At 38.0% G+C, this 19748-nt stretch overlaps 1 long non-coding RNA gene across 17 annotated transcripts in view; it reads right to left on the bottom strand.

Annotated features, from left to right (window-relative positions):
* Window positions 1-19748, bottom strand: part of LOC102156000 — an 88567-nt gene that overhangs the window by 63949 nt on the left and 4870 nt on the right. For 14 of the 17 annotated variants that reach the window (XR_005359546.1, XR_005359550.1, XR_005359551.1 and 11 more), the window contains exons 3-4: window positions 16529-16709; window positions 10768-10911 (exon numbers count right to left, since the gene is read on the bottom strand). This is a non-coding gene — a long non-coding RNA (uncharacterized LOC102156000). The remainder of the gene's footprint in view (window positions 1-10767; window positions 10912-16528; window positions 16710-19748) is intronic. The other 3 variants (XR_005359552.1, XR_005359548.1, XR_005359557.1) reach the window with 1 other exon arrangement.

Raw genomic sequence — 19748 nt, 5'->3', positions numbered from 1 at the left:
ACTGGATTGGTGAGTTCTGAGTTTAGTGAAACGAGAAGATGGGAACAGTGAGGGGACCATGAAAAGTGAAATCCCAAAAGTTCTCAGGAGTGTTGGAAAGGTTTTCAATCTTTCACTCTTGATGATGAATTTTAGGTGTTATTGTGACCTGGCCATGGAATGCCCAAATATCTGGTTGAACATCATTTCTGAATGTGTCTCTGAAGTATGTTTCTGGAAGAGATTAGCATTGGAATCAATGCACTCAGTGAAACAGGTTGCTCTCTTCAATGGGAGTAGGTATCATCCATCCCACTGAGGGCCCAAATAGAACCAAAGGAAGAGGAAGGGAGAATTTTCTCTCTCTGTGCCTGACTGCTTGAGACAGAAATCTATCTTTTGCCGTCAGACTCAGAGGACTCTGTTTTTCAAGCCTTCCCATTGACAGGTACATACCACTGCCTTTCCTGCATCTCCAGCTTACAGAGGACAGCCCGTGGGACTTCTCAGCCTACATACTGCATGAGCCAATTCCTAATAACAAATCTCTTTTTATATATACATATATACTCTATATATATGTGTGTGTATATATAATTACATGTCTATATATCTACATTCTAGTCGTCTATTTCTCTGGAAAACCCTGAGGATTACACATCAGATGTGGGATAGTTGGTTCAAGTCAATTTTATATGAATCTAAAAATTCTAACTACTAAGAGACATTTTGAGAAGGGATCTGAAATCCCGCAGTTATCTACACGGGCTCCATAAACCAGCATACTATGGGTGTCAATGTTGCTATAATTTTATCTTCATTCTCTTAAGGACTGAGGCATCTAGGTGTCCTGAAAAATGGGATCTCTCGTGCATATGGTTACATCGATGGCTTCTATCACTCAGCAGTATCCTGTGAGCATTTCCTGAGCTCTTTGTCTTTTAGATGTCTGAGTACATACTCCATTACTGCCAATAAATATTTGCTGAATGGCTAGATAAAAGAATTATATGGCTTACTTAATCTCTCTGGTTTTTCTAAACACTTAAATCTGGCCCAAATCTTCACAGTAATGATAAATAGAATGGTGATCATCCTTGCACAGATATTTTTACATACATCTAATCAAATCCTAAATGTGGCATTCCTTGGTGAAAAGATATGCACATTTTAATGTGTTTGAAATGCACTGCCAAATTGCCCTCTAGAAATGTTGTTCCAATTTACATACCTACCACTGGAATACGAGAGTGTCCATTTCTCTGCATCTTGCCCAGCACTCACATAATTATTCCTTTTAGCTATTGCCAATTTGAGACAAAAACAGTATTCCATTGTTATTGTAATTTTCATTTCTTTGGCTACTAGTGCAGTTGAAAAAAATTTTAAACCGGTTTATTTGTCATTTATATTTCTTCGCTGGTGACTTGCCAGTTCATATCCTTGCTTTTAATTTCTACTCTAGTGGAGTTTTTTTTCTTATTGATTTGTAAGAACTCAATATATTGAGGATAATAGCATTGTTTCATTAATGTCTAGAGAAAAAAAATCTTTCCTTATGATAATTTAATTTATCCTTCTTAGGGTTTTGGGGAAAAAACATTAATTTTTAGGTAATCATATATGTGAATACTTTTCTCTTTAATTGCTTAAAAGCTTTTCTAACCCTATTATTATGTAAATGTTCAAATCAATACTTTTAGTTTTCTTATATATTTCTGTTTCATCTGTTTCTTTCTATAATCCACCTGGATTTTATTTTGCAAAGTAGTTTATGGTAGGAAATTAAATTATTTTTGAAACATTCAACACATATAATTTGTTGTATAAATCCATTCTTTATCCAGTAATTTGAAGAGCTACTTTATTAAATACTAATTTATATATAATAATATATATTATTTGTGTATACTTATATGTAATAATATATCATATGGGAATATATTAATATTATATAATATAGGTTAGTATTTAGTCAATAATATAATACATTGTATATGAATTTTTATTATTCTCCTTGAGTAGTGAGCTCTATGCTATTGTGGTATATGGTAAATTATAAACAAAGTACTTAATAAAGTACTTCCTTAATAAAGGAAGAATCATTCTTACTTTCTTGGTACTTTTTCTCATTGACTCATCACATGAGCTTAAGAACTACTTTGTGAAATTTGAGAAGAAAAATCCTGGAATGACATTTGTTGGACTATTATTAAAATTTTAAGTGAGGTTAACAATTAATATGTTTCGAGCATTTTTCCTCATCCAGGAAGAGTCATCTTTCCTTTTTTAAAAGTATTTTTTAATGCCTTTCAAAAAAGTTTTGTAGTATTTGCCATATGGCAAATGCATTTCTTTTAAGCATGTGTGCATATTGTTGCAAATGGAATATATTTTTGTTTTATCTTAGTTAGTAATTGCTGTTTATAGGGCAGTTTACTTTTCATACTATTACTTTTTTTAAGTTTAATGATTTTTGTACAATTTCTTTGTCGCTGACTGCAATTTCTTCCTTTTTGTCATGCTCCCTTATCATAACATTCTATTTTTGGGTGGAAAATAATATATCATGCACACACAATGATTTCGTCTCCCTTTTCCCACAATGATCTTTTCTACTTTTCGTGACTTGCTGCCTTATCTTTGAATGTCCAGAAGAAAAATTGTAAATGTTTAAGGCAAACGTACTTATCTTGTTCCTTGTTTTCATAGGAACATCTATGATATTTCACGTTGACTATTTTGATACATATTTTTGAAGTAGTTGTGTTAGGGAAGTATCCTTCTAATCTTAGTTGTAAGTGTTTTTAGTTCTCTTGGGCTCATATGTAAATAACTTAATCCAAGATAAAGGAAACAGCGTTAAGTTCAAAGTCGAGTACCATGGCACTAAAACTAGAGTTGTCAGACATCCTGTACATCACGGATTATCCTGTATTTCACAAACAAGTGTGTCAGAATGTATAATCATTCTACACTTGATTTAGATCTGGCTCTACTGATGACATCCGTTAGCCCATAATATCTTGCCGGTAGTAATATGCTCCATGCTCACAGAGAATAAAATATGGCAGCCATAACAAAAAGCAAACATGTAAACAAGGCTGTCGCAGAGTGGGTTGGGTTTGTTTGGGTCAAGTTCCAGGCCTGTTGTGCCCTCATTTTTTAACTCTGTCATCAACACAAGCCCTGATGCAGCTTCAGACTTCCATATGAGAAATAAAGAGTAATTCAGATTGTTTAGGTTTTGAAATCCTGACTCTGGAGGACACCTGAGTGTATCTACTGAGCCATCTAGTGGCTGAAGGGTACACCTGAGACAAACAAACAAACAAACAAAAAAAACCCGTAACAACCACACTGGTGTGGTTTTCAATTTAGGAATAGAAATGAGTGGTACAACATCGTTGAGCCTCCCCCCACCTCCCCAAGCAGCAGTCCTCCAAATCAACAAAGGAGTGCAATTACTTCTGACCTGCAAGGATGGGATCAATGAGTGGAAGAGTATTCCAGATTCATGCATAAGCATATGCACTTAGACGTGCATTTATCTGACCTGTGTAAAACTATCACTAACTAAAAGAAAGAAAATGTAGGCTAAGACAACACCAGTAAGTCAGTGGCCACCAATACAATTGAGAAAAACATAAGTAAAAAGGAGCAACTAACATGTGTGTGTACAATGCACAAACCATGACTGCTAAGGGGAAGGAACTGTCCTTAGGAAAAAATGCATTCCTAATACAGGTGAAAACCATGGTTCTTAAAGTATCCCACCAATTTTAGACAGTGATAAAATTACCGATGCTATCTTTCATGTCTTCCTTACATTTCTTCTTCTGTCTACAAACGGTGCAAAAACAACAACAACAACAAGAAAAACCTACACAAAGCAAACAAAAAACCCAAGCAAAACAAAAAAGAGTTAGCCCAGATCATAGCTGAGAAGGCCGAAGAACAAAGATAAAGCAAATTGATAGCTTTTGAATGTTAATAGGGTTTGTCACCTCCGAGAGTGTGTAAATTAAAGACATCTGTCTGGTCTCAAATAAATTCCAAAAATCCCAAACTAATTGCTTCATATACACAATGCGAAACCTCAGAATTCCATGCAAAAATAAACCTTCGTTTAGAAAATAAACTTCATACAATTATGATAAAAGAAGTCTTGTCAATAAGCCAGCGCTTAATACAGAAGGATTATTTTGAAATAAACTTCTTCAGAGCTCGTTAGAATTGGAAAGAACTGTGAAAATAGATCTGCCTACCCAGGTCCTTAGGTATGTAGCCGTGTTCAGAGGGAGGCTTAGCTGCAACGAATACAGATTTATCTCAGAAGTCTTTGTTGACTTTCTGGCAATTTTCCTCATTTATAACACACAAAAGAAAAAGGACATGTTTTTTTTCTTATCCGACCTCTGAAAAATAAGTAGAGATACAGCAAAATGATTCCCAACAGTAAGGCCGGATGAATCACACCAAAGCATCTCCCATCTTTGGAGGAGCTGTTCTTCCTTTTGCCTGTTCGTTCCAAAAGGGAGTTAGCTTTGCTTATAAGATGGGCATCCAAGAAGAAGCTATTTAAAATTTCTATCAAATGGACAAACATTGGTGAAATCTGGTCTAGGAAGCATATTCATGTATTAGGACTACTCTTTCCTACCATGGACAGAATGAGAGCAGTTTCTTTCCATGCTGTTCTAGCTCTGATACTCATTGAAGCCCTTTGTGGTCAGAACTATTAATGGCAAGAAAAAGAGCCCAAACTTGAAGATCAGGCAAAACAAGAAAGAGCACTGACTCATAAAGCTCTGCCGCTGGAAGGACGGAATCCTCTGGGTTGGCTGAGTTGGCAGGGGCTGGGATGCTACCCAGACTCCTCGCTAGACTGTGTCAGGCTGAATGTCAGGTTTCTTCACTACTGTTGCATGGCTTTCCCTACAACACCAGAACCAAGTCTCCAGCCATTTCCAGACCTTACATCTTTCCAGCTTCACTTTGAAAAGCTTCCAGATCTCAAAAGATCTCAAAGAATGACTCTTAATTGTTTTAGCTAAAGTTTTCTGTGCTTTCCTCCAATCCTTGTGGCTACAAAAGGAAGTTCATGGAGAAGCTAGCAGTCACCATCCTGACCCTGCATTAGATCAGGGTGAATAGGGTGGGGTGTCAACACTGCAAAAGAAGGGCGGAGCTACTCCCTGGAGAAGGGAGAGTTGCTGACCAGTTTCCAGCCTGGAGGCCCTGGGAGCCACAGCAAAACAGCAGAATGGCAACAACACAGAAGAGTTCGCTGACTCACTGATTTTTTTTCCGATTAAGGAGCTGTCTAGCAAGGCAGGAGGAAGCTGCCATCTATAATGCAAGCCCAAGAGGTTAACATCTTTGCACTTAGGAAGAGCGATCAGCATGGGCCAAGAAGACCTGGCTTTCCAGCTCATTATTTTATTCTAAAATCCTAGCATAGACACCAAAAATGATACTCACTCTCTTTGTGTCCTCACAGAAACAATTACCTACGCCCCACCACACCTCCAAGGCCAATGGTTATTTTTGCAATTGGTTAAGAAGAGTTTGTCCCAAAAAGTGTGGAAGAAATTCAGTATGAATTTTCAGAACAGTTCTGTTACACTCCACCCTCTCTTCCCGGTAAGCCGCCATGACCCCTCAAAGGCATGCACCCCCTGCCTGAGAGCGCACTCTACTCCATGATGGAAGACTCCAGGTCTCCATCTAGAATCTGCCGTTGTTTATCATCCAGCCTCGCTGCGTGTTTAAGTAAGTGTTGGTGGGAAATCTCTTACATCTCCTAGAGTAGGGTTGTTTCTCATTCCTCTGAGATAAAGCTTCTTCTTAGAACTCACCACATGAACCTCTTTGGGAAGCTCAGCCATACGTGCAGCCAACAGTTCCCTTGTACTGGGACAGACCAGATGTGAGCAGCTGTTTCTGCTGAAGGCCTACAGCAGATACGAGCCCACTCCAACCCCATGTCACCCTGTCACATCCTCCCCCACTGCGACTGCTCCGTCTGCAGTTTCAACTGTTCAACTTGATGGGGAAACAGTTGCTGGCTGAGCTCCTTGGAAGGTCAGGAAGCCTCTTCTGTCTGGTTTATCAGGATCTTTCAAGATGGCCTTCAACCAGATCTTACTAGTTGAGAGTACTGTCTCTGGACTAGTTGGAGAATCCAGAGTTTCTCTAAAAAGCACAGAATCAGAGAATCCTCTGTCGTAGGGAGAGACTGCAGTTGTGGCCTGGAGCAGCTGCTGTCAGAATCAGGGTTTTTCTCATCGCCCTTTCAAAAATGCAGATCACTCAGTGCACAAACGATAACTTCCCTCGTCTGCTCCTGCTCTTCCATTGGATAACCTCTCTTATGTCTGCCTCAATAAATCTCTCTCTCTCTCTCTCTCTCTCTCTCTCTCTCTCTTCCCTCGGGTCCCACCCTCATCTCCGTAAAACTTGGCTCTTGAATTTTAGTCTTTTTAGTTTGTAATCAGTGTGCAATGCCAATAACAGGTTGTAAATTTTGATGCTGATATCTCCCAGACAGCCCTTCAGGGAGCAAGTCACAGAACGACTCAAGCTAGAATTTAAATGGGTGAAGAAAATATGTTTTCTTTATTCTTTCAAACTGATCCAATCTTCCTCCAAAGCTCTACTCCTTCGGTAGCAAATCTGATGCCTTTCAAGTATGATCTGCTGCTGTATTGAAGATGATAATGATGATGGTGGTGGGCTCGCTTATTTCCCATACTTCTCTCTGGGAATTAGCTCTCCTAGGCTGTCCCTATACCTACAGTCTGACCGCAGCACTGAAATGAACACATTGCTGGCTTCTGTCACAGACTAGAAAGTGTGAGACTCACTGTATCTTATTCTTCTAAATCTGAGAAGTTTGAAAACTGAGGAAGCAACCAAGAGCCAGCTCATCTTCCTGGAAAGAATAAGAGATTTTGGGCGCCTGGGTGGCCCAGTGGTCGAGCATCTGCCTTTGGCTCAGTGTGTGATCCCAGGGTCCTGGAATTGAGTCCCGCATTGGACTCCCCACAGGGAGCCTGCTTCTCCCTCTGCCTGTGTCTCTGTCTCTCTCTCTGTACCTCTCATGTATGAATAAATAAAATCTTAAAAAAAAAACCCACAAGGGATTTTGATAACTGTGAAGCAACTTCAAGTACTATTTGATTTTGTAGAAGTCATAGAATCATAAATCAGAAAGGAGAAGAAAATGAAAACAATACGATCATCTTCATAATTGAACTAGAGGAGGATTTGAGAGTTATCAGCAGAGGGTGGAGGAGCTAGAGAAGTGGATGAGGTTATCAAAGAAGACTACAGATTTAGGAGAGGGACAGAACAAAACTTGGGGTGGGGGTGCAGTGTGGGAAGAGATTATAAGGCACAGCTAATAGTGAAAGGGACAGGAGGAGAAATGAGAAGCAGGAAGTTGGTACAAACTGAGAGAGGAGGCATTTCTGGAAAATGCCACAGATCAAATATAATAAGAACTGAAGACAGTCCATTAAATCCCGTGATGAGAAAGGGAAAGTTTTCTAAGAATTTACAGAGTAGGGGCCCCTGGGTGGCTCAGTCAGTTAAGCATCTGCCTTCAGCTCAGGTCATGATCTCAGGGTCCTGGAATCGAGTCCCACATTGGGCTCCCTGCTCAGTGGGAAGTCTGCTTCTCCCTCTCCCTTTGACTCTCCCTTGCTTGTTCTCTCTCTCTCTCTCTTGCTTTCTCTCTCTCAAATAAATTTTTAAAATCTTAAAAATTAGAGATTAAGGACAGATCACAGTAGTTTGAAATGAATTGTAATCTAATATAAATGGTACACTGGATGTTTATTCCTCTGTGTGAGCTGCCTATTGCTCTAGTAAATTACGACAAGCTCAGTGGCTTAAAACAGTATAAATTATCTTACAGTTCTAGAGGTCAGAATGGATCTCCCTGGCCTAAATTCAAAGTGTACTCAAGGCTGTGTGCCTTTTGTCTCCCTTAGAGTCTTCATTTCTTTATCTTCCTAACTTTTAGAGGTCGCCTACCAGTCCTTGGATGGTGGGGCTTTTCCATCTCTCTCTGATTGTGACATTCCAACCTCTCTCTTCTGGCTTATAGACTTTTGTGATTCTAGTGGGCCTCCCCAGATAATCCAGGATTATATTCCCATCTCTCTCTCTTTTTTTAAAAAAGATTTTATTTATTTATTCATGAGAGACACACAGGGAGAGAGGGGCAGAGAAGTAGGTTCCATGCAGGGAGCCTGATGTAGGACTTGATCCCTGGACTCTTGGATCACACCCTGAGTCAAAGGCAGACGCTCAACCACTGAGCCACCCAGGAGTCCCTATCTCCCCATCTCAAAGTCAGCTGGTTCATAACTTAACTCCATCAGTAGCTTTGACTTCCTTTTCCCCATCTTTGTCATAGAATATGTGTTCACAGGTTCTAGGAATTAAGACATGAACTATTTTGGGGGGGCCATTATTCTGCCTACCACATTCTCCAGCTTGATTTTTTAAACTTAATTGGGCATCTTAGAGATTTACTGTGTGCTCTATGTAGTCAGGGATGACATTTAAAACACTTAACAACTAGTATGCATGAAATCAACAGACCACAATAGATACTGGCTCCAGTGCTAAGGGCCTCCTGTGATTTGGAGGATAATCAGTTGCTGTATAATGAGGGTTTATTGGGGACTTGGAAATGGGGAGGCTGAAGATGGTGTGGGGTGGCCCAGCAAGTGGAGGGAACTAGAGGCAGAAGCTTTCTATCAAACAGTACAAGAGCCTATCAATATTTTTAATAACTTATAGAACGCCCTGCCCATTGAATGCCTACACATATGTAAATGCATATGAGAAAAGTTCTAGAAGGAAATACACTAAATTGTTCATAGCAGTGACCACAGAGGGGGCTATGGTGCTACAAAGGATTGTCAAAGGCACTTGGGATTCTTTTTTGTTTTGTTTTGTTTTTAAAGATCTTGCCCATTCATTCATGAGAGACACAAAGAAAGAGGTAGAGACACAGGCAGAGGGAGACTTGATCCCAGGACCCTGGGATCATGTTCTGAGCTGAAGGCAAATGCTCAACCACTGAGCCACCCAGGCCTCCTGGCTCTGGGGTTTTCTCTTAGCATTTTTATTTTTTATAGAGAATCTATTCTATTCATGTTGTTAGGTACTTAAATTTAAGATTGAAAAGGGTTTGAGAAATAAACACCAGTAGTAGTGGTTTTCTCTGAGGAAGAGCCTAAAGTTGGGGCAGGAGAATATAAGTGAAAGAAGATCTGAAGTATGAGCTCTGTAATCTCAGTTGCTTGAGTTTTCAAATGCAAAGGACTTTTCATGTAACCAATAAATAAATTCTAAAATGTGTCCATAGAACTACATCAATTCTAAAATGTATAAAGTACACAATAAATTTGATTTTTAAAAGATTTTTGTATAGGATAAAGGTAGCATTTTATTTTTTTTTTAGAGATTATTTAGAGATTATTTTTTTAGTAATCTCTAAACCTAAATGGGGTTTGAACTCATGACCCTGGGATCGAGAGTCACATGCCCTTCGAACAAATCAGCCAGGCACCCCAAATTGGCACTTGAGATCACTGGGCAAAATATACACTTTTCATTAAATGCTTTCAAAATTATTGTATTTCTATGTAGAAAATAAATCTTTAAGTTCTCACAGAAATTAACTCCAGGGTTAGTTAAGGAATTAAATGCAAAAGAAAAATTATAGGCAAATAATAAAGGTGCTTCTTAGTTTCTGAATAGGGGTAGCCTTCTAAAACATGACCCAGAGAGAATGTGTAAATGGTAAGTCTGACTCTACTAACATGGGAAACTTATTTATGTAGGAAAAGATACCATAAAGAATAATAAAAGGCAAAAAAAAAGACTGAAAAAAATACTTGAGACACATTTAAACATAAAGAATTAATAGCCGGATAAATACAGAGAACTTGCAATCAATAAGATTGCAAACCATCCAAAAGACAAATTAACAAAGGACACAGAAGAGGAAATGCAAAGAGCCAATGAACACATAAAAAGATGCTCAATTTCTCTTGTAATCAGCAATACAACTTAAAATAGCATTAAATGTTTCCCTCTTAGGTTGGTAAAAGAAAAGCGGCATTAATAGCCAACACTAGTGGGTGCAAAGCAGATTCTTATATAGCATTACTATTGGTGTAGCCATTTTGGAAGACAATTGATAAATATTTATTACAGAAGGAAATATAATCTTATCCTACTAGGAAGTAATGTTGTCCTACTTGTGTTAAAAATAAAAGTAAAATTATGTCCTTAAAGATAAAATTATATACTTAAAGGTACAAATATATATATATTACAATATATTTTGTACATATTATACATTACATATAATTATATATTATTAATATATATTAATACATATTAATTATTAATATGTATATACATATTATCTAGAACCCTACATATCTCTTTAGTTAGCATAATATATATTACATATTATATATTATATACTACATATATGTTGTATATATATAATACATTACAATATATATATTGTATAGGAATGGATCCAGAAGGGTCACACCAAAATAATACAAGTAGTTATGTACGGAGTGAATGGTCTCAACATAGGTCATAGGGCTTGGGAAAAGGTGCCAGAAAATTCAAGGGAATGCTTAGCTTTCCCTTACTTTTTGGATTTTTTAGAGTGAGAATAGAATCCATATGTTTCTCATGAAGTAAAAAGAACAAAATTACAATTAAATTGAAAATTCACATTACATGTTTATGAGGTTTATGAGAACTTGAGAAGACAGTAGCTTTCTGAATCCTCAGACCCCAAACCTTGGACTCCAAGCCTTGCAACCTTCATGCCATGAGACCTTGGGAAAATCATTGAGCGGCTCTGAATGTTCTTTTCCTCACCTGTAAAATAGAGATTTCATAACTGCCACATTATTGTTCCCAGTTGTTTGGGGAACTAAATGCAGTAAGTACATGGAAGAGTTTTACGATCTATAAAGTGGGATTCCAATGTCAGCTAGAACTGTTACTAATTATGTGGATAATTTCCCATTAACATCTAGCTATTGATCAATATTTAGAAAGCTGTATTTCCAAATGAAATGCAATCTACTTAATGTAGATTATGGTTCCTCTGATTGTTTCTTCTAACTATCCCTGTCTGCCTTCCCCTTTCCCTTCACTCTTCCTTCCTCCTCCCTTCCTTTTCTCTACCTTTATGGGACAACAAATATCATAAGTCGGGTTTTATAAACTCCAGTTCTGTTTTAAGAATATAATTTCATGTACATAAACGTGTCCATTAATTCTGTATGGCTGTCAGCATTGTTCCTTGTGGATATTTTAAAGACATTATATATGACTTATAAATCACAGCCTCCAAATCTTCCTTTGAGTTAAATTTATGACTACAAAGCCTGCAAAAAGCACGTGTTCTCGCAATTCCATGCATCACTTTTTAGGTGAGAAGCTTTGGAAAAGGAATGAACATTTATTGATCCCTTACTATATGCTATATGCCTTTACAGACATTCTTTCAATTCTTTAGGTAACCAAATACAAGTTTTATTTCCTCATTGTAGAGTTTATGAAACTGGGTAATGATGTTAGGTTATCCTGGAAGCTCTTCACTTCTTGTGATGAACACACTGAACCAAACCATCATCACTTGCCTGCTGACTGCGGGCAGTCTAACTGGTCCCTTATGCCTCCTCTTGCCTCCTATAGTCTCTTGCCACGCTGAATCAGAGTGAGGTCTTGTCACTTCTGCCCAAAGCCTTCTTGCAGCTTGTCATCTTGGTTAGAGTTAAGAATCCTGCGGAAGCTGCAAAGGCCCTGCCCCATTTGGCCATTGCTACCTTTCTATCTTCTGTCTCCTTCACTCATTCACTTCTGTACTGGCCTCTGTGTGCTTTTCCGAGGACACTTCAGCCATGTTCCTGCCAATGGCAACCAGTTCTTTCTTCTGTCTCAATGTTGTGCCCTCAGATATCCTCAAGTCACACTGTCCTTTCCTTCAAGCCTTTGCACATATGGTATCCTCTCAGGTATGTTTACCATAAGCACCTTCTGGCTTCTAGAACTCCCCATATCTCTCTTTAGTTAGCATTGCTTAATGACACATCCACTTATTTTGCCTGTCTGCCTTTCCCCCAAGAAAGTGTAAGCTCCTTGAAGTCAGAGGATTTTTTCATCTCTTTTTTAAAGCCCTGTGTACTCAGAAGAGTGCCAGGTGCAGAATGAATAAATGATTCTTCAAAGTGTATTTAACAGTAAGGAGTGAATATAGAGTCCAAACAAACATCTAACACCAACCAGTGGATTCTTTTATGCCAAGCAGCCTCCTAGAGAAGCTCTAACAAATAGAGGTCCATCATGGGAACTATTGCTAGAATTCAGGAAGAATCACTGAGCAATATCCTTCTCTGCAACAGGAGCGAAAGGAGAAAATATGGTCTGTGTGTAGAACTCAGCGGTTCCACTTCTGCTTGGGGGAAGGTTTGGGGAAGGGAGTGGGAATTTTGTTCCATTCCCAGCACTTGGACATGAAAGATAGAATCTACAATCAGATAAACAGACACCTGCCCTCCACACTGTGGGACAGAGAACCAGATGTAGTAGCTTTCGAATCACTCAGAAAGACTTTATTTTTCTCCTGATTTAATTTAAACCTCCCTGCCCAGACATAACCTCTAACATAGAACCGTAAGAAGAGTACCCACACACCAGGAAAAGATATCAAGGAAGGAAAATAAACAGCCAAATGTTTCAAAATACCTTTGATTTATGCCAAGTTTGAATGACTTAAGCAGTTATTAGGCATGTAGCATGGAATTATTTAGAACTATCCTTTCTGCCTATAGTGTCCCCTTTCCCTAGATCATGTACGCTCCTACTTCTTCCCCAGTGAGCTTCCTCTGAAAATTGATAGGGCCAGTTGCAGGAAGTTCGGCACATCCAGAGGGCAAAGTTAGAACTCCTCTGAAAGCCAGCTCCATTCTTCAGAAGGAAGAACGTGGCTCATCCATTAAAAGCCCCAGAAACCAGCCTGTGAATTATTCTCCAAGGCCATTCCATTCTTACACATCTACCACCAAGTACCGTATTTCACGTCTTTTATTCCTTTTATATATCAAATTGTGACAAATGCAAGTGGAAACTTTCCAGGAAAAATAAGTTTATCTGCACAAAACCCTACGGTACCCCATGGCAATTTATTATTTTTCAATTAAATCTACTGCTAGTTGGCAGTTGCCCTAGTTTAATTTTCTGCTGTTTGTTTACTGAACAGGGAAACACATAATACAAAGCATAATAAAAGTCAGATTGAGTTAATTAAATGTGGAACCAGGAAACTCTAACTCTGCCTTTTGAACAGTTTTCTCATTAGATCTCTTTGAAAAATATCATTTTTAGCTGAAATTTATTTTGACATTTGCAATACATTATTTATTCGGGTCACATTTTCTTTTCTACAGCCCCAGGAAGGGATTTGACATCGGTTCACACTAGTTTTGCTGGGGAGATGAAGGGGCCTGACAGGTAGTGTTGGAACACCCAAACATTTAGATCAACTTGGGATTCTTCTATGGGCAAACAGATATGGTGTTGCCATCTTTCAGCAGGGTTGTGGTGGGTATAATGACCAGGACACATCGTGGAGGCTCAGAAAATAGACTCTGTAATTAAATTGCTTCATTTCAAGACATCTTGAGAAACTCTTTGATACCAGTCTTGTGATCACTCTCTCTTCAAAAAGCTTAGGAACTTATGATGGAAAGTTGAATAAACTTCAGTTCATCTTATGGGATTTAACCACATATAGTCAGTTAGAGTACATATTATTTTCCAGGCTCATGATTGATTTTAACATGTGCTAGAGTTATTTAGAAGTATAATTTTCAAGGAGAGCCTTCTGGGAAGCTCTAAGAAATTCGATTATAATATATAGCAATCTCATTCAAAGACAAAGGAAAAGAAAAACGTTTTTAACTATTATTTTATCAATGATGATAGATTTTAGTTCTAGAGCCATAAAACTACGCTTCCCCAAGTATTACACATTTTGCACAAAGTGAAAGAGGCACTATTGCTTGATTTGGAATCAAAATTATACTTTTTGTCCAACTATCGACATTATTAATGTATTAGAATAGTATTTGGAAATTCCTTGTTTACTATTTATTATCCATATTACCTGTATCAATTTTTAAAGTTTTGTTATTCCAAAATAATAAATGTTTATTATAGAAAAGCATGCAAAAACTGGAAAAGTACTACTTAAGAAAACTGCGTTTATACTTAATCTCCTGGACCCATGAAGGAAATTACTATTTGGCTTTTACTGTGATATCTGACAATAATTTTATATATTCATACATAAAAACTCATTTTAGTTATACCTATACTAGATTTAATTTATATGAATTTAGTTATAACTGTAATCAATTTTTTAAATCTCAAAGTTAATATTTTTAAAAAGATTTTATTTATTGATCATGAGAGACACAGAGAGAGACAGGCAGAGACACAGGCAGAAGGAGAAGCAGGTTCCATGCAGGGAACCTGTTGTGGGACTGGATCCCAGGACTCCAGGATCACAACTTGAGCCAAAGGCAGATGTTCAAACTTTGAGCCACCCAGGCATCCCCAAAGTTAATATTTTTATACAATCCATCTCTTCTCTGCATCATGCCCCCTCCTTCAACCAAGATCCAGCTTCAATTTCACAATTTTCATCAGAAATAATCAATGATGGGGATGCTGGGGTGGCTCAGTGGTTGAACGTCTGCCTTCAGCTCAGGGTGTGACCCCAGGGTCCTGGGATGGAGTCCCACTTCGGGCTCCCCACAGGGAGCTTGCTTCTCCCTCTGCCTGTGTCTCTGCCTCTGTCTCTGTGTCTCTCATGAATAAATACATAAAATCTTTAAAAAAATAAAGAACCAATGATGTTAATTTTATGTATACATTTCTATCTGTATTTCTCTGAGGTAAATACCAACATGTAGATTTGCTAGGTATAGAAACAATCAACAAAACAAGAACACTTAGCTATATTTAGGCATCGCAAAAAAACTGAGAAGTCACAGGAAGAGAAGAACTGGGATTTCCCATCTTAACCATGAAGTGTATCCATTTATTATTTTGAAAACAAGCTTTAAGTTGCTGAGAAAGTTTTTATTGTTGCATTTATACTTACTATTCCTTTTGGAGCTACGATTACTTTTCACATTAAACACAGTTTTATGATTTTGTAATTAATTAAAATGACCAAATCTTAAAACTATTTTTTTTTACATTTTATTTTTAAATAATCTCTACACTCAACATGGAGCTTGAACTCACAACCCTGAGGTCAAGAGTCACATTTATAGGAAATCTCTGTTCTATCATTTAGCTGACCATTAAGTTAATTAAGCCAGACTTCAAAGGTCACACATGACAAAAAATGGAGATTGTACAGAATCACTTCAGAAAAGTCATTAAACAAACAAAAAATAACAAACATCAGAAAAACAGTCACAGCAGCAAACCTTGAGGGTAGAGGTAGGGAGAATATAATTTCCAAAGATATTACAATATATTACATAAAATGTTGTTTTCAGCAAAAAAATTAGGGATATGGAAAGGAATAAGACAGTGTGACCCATAACCAGGGAAAATGGAGTCAATAGAAGCTGTCCTAAGAAAACACAGATATTGGCCTAACTAGGCAAAGACTCTAAATCAGCAATTGTAAATGTGTTAAAAGAACTAAAGGAGACCATATCAAAGTATCTACATGGAAAGAGATCAATGTCTCACCAAATAGAGAATATTAATAAAGATATAGAAATTATTTTGGGGAGGTGCCTGGCTGGCTCAGCTGGTTAAGTGCCTGTCTCTTGATTTCAACTCAAGTTGTGATCTCAGGGTCATGAGATTGAGCCCCATGCTAGGCTCTGTGCTGGGCATGGAGCTGCCTAAGATTCTCTCTCTCCCTCTTTCTCTCTCCCAAGATTCTCTCTCCCTCTCCCTGCCCCACCCCCCACTTGCACTTTCTGTCTCTCTCTTAAGAAAAAAAAGGAATTATTATTTTTTCAATAATCAAATATAAATTCTAGAGTTGAAAAGTTTCATAGCTGAAATGTGCTACTTTCCTATTGTGTTTATATAATTCATTACCACAAAGTTGGTAGCTTAAGAACAACAAAGATTTGTTACTTATAGTTGTTCTTGAGGTCAGAAATCTGAAATGGATTTCACTAGGCTAAAATCAAGGCATCAGCAGGGTTGTATTCCTTTCTGGAGACTCTAAGGACTATTTTCTGGCCTTTCTAGGGGCTACTCACATTCCTTCACTCATAGCCCTTTCTCATCTTTGAAGCCAACAGATCAAGTGTCTCTCATGATGATATTTCTCTGTTTTTCACTGTTCTGCCTCTTTTTCCCCATTTCAAGACTCTTGTTGTTTAGGATTACACTAGGCACATGAGATAATTCATGAGAATCTTATTTTGAGGTCAGTTTATTAGCATACTTGATTCTATCTGCAATCTTAATTCCTCCTTGCAATATAACAATGTATTCGCAGATTGTGGAGTAGGATATGGTCATCTTCGGGGACCGTTATTTTGCTTATCACAGGATCAACAGTGGATATGAGTAATCAGAAGAACGTATCAGCAAACTTGAAGACACATCAATTGAGATTATCCAGTCTGAGGAACAGAAAAAAAAAAAAAAGAATGAAGAGAACTAAACACAACCTCAAAGACTTGTGGGACATGATTGAGTGGACCAATATACTCATAATAGGAGCCCAGGAAGGAAAGGGGAGAAAGAAAGGGCATAAGTCATATTATCCTTTTATTATTTGAAGAAGTAATAGTACAAAAGTTCCTAAATTTGATGGTAAAATTCTCATCTTTTTTTCTCCTTGGGTGCCAGGAAGTCAAAAAAATGTAGAGTACAAGGCTAGATTAGATAAATAAGTCAATAAACAAATAAATAAATAGTATTTGTTGACCAAGAAAATTGCTAATTAAAAACTGTTATTTAGGAACACCTGGGAGGCTCAGTGGTTGAGCATCTGTCTTTGGCTCAGGTTGTGATCCTGGGGTCCTGGGATTGAGTCCCACATTGGGCTCCCCGCAGGGAGCCTGCTTCTTCCTCTGCCTGTGTCTCTGCCTCTCTCTTTCTGTCTCTCATGAATAAATAAATAAAATATATTTCTTTAAATGGCACTTTATGCAGAAACTTTGATTTCTGGTGCTATATATCCTTCTGAAGGAAAGGAAAATACATTCTGACCCTCTGTTCCCCCATTTTAGTGTTTCTACCTTGTACACCATTTCATCAGAAACCTGAATCTGTACAAGTTTTGCAATTTTCTTCTCAATTATTTCCTATCCTATTTTACCCATGATATGAATATGTGTTGTATATGTTGGCATGTGGAGCCTCTTGACTTTTTTTATTTTTGTCATGTATTTCCCCCCCCCACTTAGAATTTGGATTCATTTTTTAAAAAGATTTTATTTATTTATTCATGAGAGACACACAGAGAGAGGCAGAGACACAGGCAGAGGGAGAAGCAGGCTTCCTGCAGACAGTCGGCTGTAAAATTCGATCCCAGGACCCTGAGATCATGCTCTGAGGCAAAGGCAGAGTCACCAGGTGCCCCTGGATTCACTCTTTACCTGCCAACCGGCACAAGTGAGTACAGCCTCTAGAGATCATCAGTGAGGTAGCTACAAAGGTTTTGCATGATTATAGTTTAGAGGTCCTTTCACTAACTAAAGAAGTTCTTGCGCCACCTGTGGCTCAGTTGGTTGGGCATCTGCCTTTGGCTCACATTGTGATCTCAGGGTCCTGGGATCGAGCCCCTAGTTGGAGTTGGGCTCCCTGCTCAGTGGGCAGCCTGCTCCTCCCTTTCCCTCTGCCCCTCCCCCTGCTCATGTGCACTCTTTCTCACAAATAAATAAAATCTGTATTTTAAAAAAAAAGGAGAAGTTCTTAGTGCAATGAATTTGTCACAAGGTCACTGGTCTTAAGTAGAATTCCAGCCCTCATATGGTAGAAAGTATTTCAGTCATTTTGCTCCTGGCAGAAAATGGGTGATCAACACAGTCCCTTTGTTTTAAGACTTAAGTTCAGGTGGTGGAAGTCAAGCTGTTGAGTCAGAAATGGAAATAAGGAACTCTGGGATAAAGAAAGCTTGAGAGATTTGTCCAGTAAACACTCTGGTGGAGAGCTGAGTGGTCCACAAAGCTGACAAGTTGGGGATAGAAAACACTTTCCTTGGGCAGTAATGAAATCTGAAACAGAATTATTCTCCAGAACACACTGGTGATTATGACTCTACTCATTTGGATTGTAAGAAAGAACATGTCTTTTTTTTTTTTTTTTTTTACTGGATTGTCTCAACATAACCCCTTATGAATTTATAAAGAGCTAAAAAAATAAAATAAAATATTATTTAATAGATGACTGTCCTTGTAAGACTATGACTGGTTTTAGCGGAAAGTCTCAAGGCTGCGGAAACGGCCATTTAAAAAGAAAAAAAGTCCCACTTGCAGGTTTTACTGACTCATCTAATTCCAGATGACATGAACAGTCATAGTGTTGTTGATTCTGTAAAGCTTCATGTGCTTTCATTGCCATCTGCCCTATAAAGCATGTGCCCTACTGCTATTCACGGATAAGGACATTTTCAACTTGGAGATTAACTTCTTTAGAAGTATTCCATTGATAGTTTGCTTTTCCATAGACAAATTTTCTGAAATAAATTAACTTGGACATGACGCTAGCTAATTGGAAAAAAAATTAATTTTCTTTTGAGAACTGTGATTAATTTACGAGCCTGACACACTGTACTTGTCTAATTCACTGTAACTTCTGCTGTTTCTTTTGACTCTCATAATGTCACAGATCAACCATTGGAAATACCTTTACTTTGGTCTCTGTTGCCTTTTTAACATCATCTTTGAACTTAAGAACCTCTGCTCCCAAGCAACAGGATATTCAAGTTATGAAATTATCACTACTCTAAGAATGCCTAGGGTTTTTTTGTAATTGGTTTTCTTGTTTGATTTTGTCGGCTTTTTGCTTTGTTTTGTTTTTAGTGGAGAACTGTACGGGGGGCCAAAATTTAGGGACCAGATACAGGTATCATTGTTTGACATGAATACGTGTCCTTGAGTTCTAAAATTCATATTTCTATTCTGTACATCCTTTTCAGGATCTGCACAAGCACCTTACTGCCTCCAGATTTATGTTTAACCCATATCAGAGCTCACCATAGCCCAGGAAGATTGTTGTAATTCCTGTTTCCAGTAGGAAGGCACTGAGGTAATTTTGGCACCAGCAAGAATTGGAGGGAAACTTGTGATAGTGTATTCTCAGAGCGTTGGACTGGAGAACGAGGTAGTACATACAAGACCAGACAGTGACGTTTTATTAACATGGACAAATGTTAATATAATTATAAAATGTTAACATGACAATAAACACAGTCACTTTCCAGTGACTCCAGTTTAACATCCTGGTGAAGCCACCTGGAAATGATTCTTCAAAACTGCTGGGAAGACTTTTTGTAGGTTCGTCAAAAAAATGACCCACACATATGAAGTAGAGATGCTAGAGCTGCCTTAATATGGTATTATGGAAGATATCAGAAGGGGCAGGGAAGTGGGAATGTTAGAGCAAATTCATCATATGAGATCAGAAAATCCACCAGCTGATGCTACCCTCGGGGG

This window comes from Canis lupus, chromosome 5 (assembly GCF_011100685.1).
Source record: "Canis lupus familiaris isolate Mischka breed German Shepherd chromosome 5, alternate assembly UU_Cfam_GSD_1.0, whole genome shotgun sequence".
Lineage (NCBI taxonomy): Eukaryota > Metazoa > Chordata > Mammalia > Carnivora > Canidae > Canis > Canis lupus.
This window is presented reverse-complemented; position numbering and strand designations above follow the sequence as displayed.